Source organism: Ursus maritimus, unplaced genomic scaffold (genome assembly GCF_017311325.1).
Source record: "Ursus maritimus isolate PB19 unplaced genomic scaffold, ASM1731132v1 scaffold_23, whole genome shotgun sequence".
Classification (NCBI taxonomy): Eukaryota; Metazoa; Chordata; class Mammalia; order Carnivora; family Ursidae; genus Ursus; species Ursus maritimus.
In genome coordinates this window covers 39478964-39482040 of record NW_024424786.1, presented here as the reverse complement: position 1 = coordinate 39482040, position 3077 = coordinate 39478964, and the positions used below count along the sequence as shown (strand labels likewise).

The window sequence follows — 3077 nt, the reverse complement described above, 5'->3', positions numbered from 1 at the left end:
GGGAGGTCATGGTCATGAGACGGTCAGCGCTAAGTTCCGTTCCCGGGGGGCGGGGGAGAGAGAGGCCATCACAGAAAGTGCAGGAGGATGTCAGGAAGGAAATCAGTACCTCGAGTGTCCCGAGTGACCGGTGCTGAGAACAGGCCCCGGGAGTGCAGTGTCTGGGCGCCTTCTCCCGGCTGAGACAAACATCCCCTGCCCGTGGCCCTCAGACAGTATCAGCTCCCCACCGCCAGGTCCAAAACCCCCTTGTTTCGATTACTACTGTGCCTGGGACCAGGTAACACCCCAGGTTCCTGTTCCATCCAAGGCTGAGGCTCAGCCCTGCTGCAACCCGGAAGCTTGCGGTAGCGTGGGTGTGTCTGTGTGTGTGTGTCTGTCTGTCTGTGTCTGTCTGTGTGTCTGTGTGTATCTGTCAGTGTCTGTGTGTGTGTGTCTATCTGTGTGTGTGTCTGTGTGTCTGTGTGTGTGTCTGTCTGTGTCTTTCTTTCTGCGTGTGGTGGGGGGAGAGGAGCTTCTTATTTTTCACATATTGTTTTTTAAACTAAGGTGAAATTCACAGAACAGGAGATAACTGTTGTGAGTGTAGATTTCGGCGGCGTTTGCTGCGTTTACAACGCTGTGCAAGCCCCCACCGCTGGTTCTACACATTGTCGTCACCCCAGAGAAAACCCTGTGGCCATGAAGAGTGAGGTCCTTTCTGAGGGAACACGCTTGCTCAAGGGAGTGAGGGAGTAAGGGAGGGGAAGGGCAGAGCAGGGGTGTGGACTGAGCTGCACTGCAGGGTCAGCCCCAGCCTGCAGCGGCTCCTGTAACCCCTTCTCCACCAGCGTGGGCCCTGGCCACTCCAGGGAGGCGAGGGGAAGTGACCTCCCAGGAAAGGCAGCTCCATCATCTGGGGTCAGCTGTGCAGAGAAGGGGCGCTCTGAGCCACTGTGGCCACTGCCGAGGTCTGTGCTGTGCAGGCTGGAACGCGACCTGAACGGGCATCCCTGGCCTCCACCACAGGCCACCCGTCGAGTCACTCAGGCTCCTGCTTCCTGCATCGGGTCACCTCCCCAGGGCTCTGCCTCCTGCAGAGTTGTCATGACCCCCTGGGGAAACTCCAAGGGGTGGGTAAAACCAGAGGCCCCACCACGCACTTGACCCTGAGGCCTTCACTGACACTCACGGTCGCCCTCCCCTGCTTCCCAATCTGCAGAGCTGGGAGCCTGGCCTGGAGGGCGCCCCAGTCTCCTGTCCCCTCCGGCCGTGGTTGCTGTCTGCCATTTCCGGCTAAAACTGGACACTCCGTGGACCACCCGAGTGCCACACTTACCCCTTCCCCATGTCCCGTCCCCACCTCCCGTCCCCATGACACAGCAGCGTCTCTGCTTCTCATAATGACGGGGCTCTCCCCACTGCTGGAGGGGGAGCTCCTTTCTGCACCTGCTGCACTACTGGCATGGGGCCCAGACGGACAGGCTACCGCAGAGCTGTTTAGTGGGACTCTTACCGTGTCCCCCGTGGAAACACACACGCGTGCATGCGTGCATACGCACTCACATACACACATGCAAGCGTGCTCACACATACATCTGGAACCAGGACCTCTAGACACACAAAGCCTGAAGGATGTGGGGACCCAAGGCACAAATTCCCTAAGTGGGTCACAGGGGTCGGCGGCCATGGAACCGCTCCCACTGTCACCCTGAGCCTTCTGGAGTGGACACAGCTCGTCGGGCGGCGTAGATCCTGGAACCTTCTCACCCTGCAAGATCCTTACAGGGCCGTTCCCCTGCTCTACCCAGCGGCCAGCTCTGGACAGGGCGGTCTGAGGAGGAGCAGTGGATCCATGATCCTTTCCCATAAAGTGAACCCGTTGGTCATGGGTGGTGTTTTCAGGCCCCCCGGCTGGTGAGCTAGCCACTCCGTGAGCCTGTGGACCGCAGTGCTGGCCCCGGCCCAGAAAGTAAGGAACGCAAGCCCCCCATCCCCCTGCCCCAGAACCAAGTGCACGGACCTGGGTCAATCACTGCCCTTTGCAGGATGAAATCAACTTGCCACCAAGTGGTCTGCCCGTCACCTCAAGGGGATGGTTCTATCCTGGGAGCTGAGTCCACCTCGATTGCTGACAAGACACTCGGAGGCAGCAGTAACCGGCAGCTTCGGTGAGTACGGGCATGCTGTCCTGGGCCCGGGCCTGGCCCCCAGCTCTGCCATCATAACCGCTCCTCCTGCCGAGTCCATGGCCCGAGCATTGTGCCAGCCAAGGACAGTGGCTGGCTGGGCCACCTCGTCCACTCGCTTGTTTGGTGTCTCTGCTGCACCAGACGCTCTCTGGCACTAACGTGTGCCCTCCCCCAGTCCCCAGGGGGCTTTCCCCAGGTCCCCCTTATTCCTCTTTGCAGACTCGACCAAGCAGTCCAGCCACTGTCCACGACCCCATGAGCATCCTGAGTCCACACGGCGTCAATGGCTAGTGCCCCGCCCAAAGCCCTGCCCGCTGGCTCGTGGGCCCACCCCGACAGCTCACACCAGCGTACCCAGCTGACCCCGCACGAGCTGACTTCAGCCTTTTCCCTCCTCGCAGCTGGGTTCAGGTGTGAGCTGCCCCCAAGGTGTGAGCTGCACGGGGTGTCCATGTAACCGCAGTTGGTGACATGGGAATCGGGGCCACCTGTCCTTTGGGACCTGTGTGAGGTCCCTGATGGGGGCCACTTCCATCTTATAACAGAGGCCTGGCCCTGTGTTCAGTGAGTGATTCACCAGCTCATGATGAAGCGTTGTGGCCACTTGGTCACCGGATGTTCTCTGGTCAGGTGCTCAGTTTCCGCCAGGGCCCAGGGGCATGCTGGGAACCCTTCTCCGCTGCAGGTGGCATGGCCTTGTTCCAGCACCTCCCCAACCGCACTGTGGCTTTCCTGTGGGAGCTCTCCACCTAGCGACCTTCTCTGCTACAGACACCTCGAGTGTCATCGGGTCTGATGGGTCACATGCCGCAGACCTCACTGCAGCTCCAAATCTTCCAGCCTTCCGTGTTGCCCCGTCAATGCACCAAAGCCATCTTCCCCAGTGCTGACATGCTGCCCCCGAGC

At 60.3% G+C, this 3077-nt stretch overlaps 1 long non-coding RNA gene across 2 annotated transcripts in view; it reads right to left on the bottom strand.

The window, feature by feature from the left end:
* Nucleotides 1-389, bottom strand: part of LOC103679430 — a 2199-nt gene extending 1810 nt beyond the window's left edge. For both annotated transcript variants that reach the window (XR_572934.2, XR_572935.2), the window contains exon 1: nt 110-389. This is a non-coding gene — a long non-coding RNA (uncharacterized LOC103679430). The remainder of the gene's footprint in view (nt 1-109) is intronic.
* Between the last annotated feature and the right edge of the window lie 2688 nt (nt 390-3077).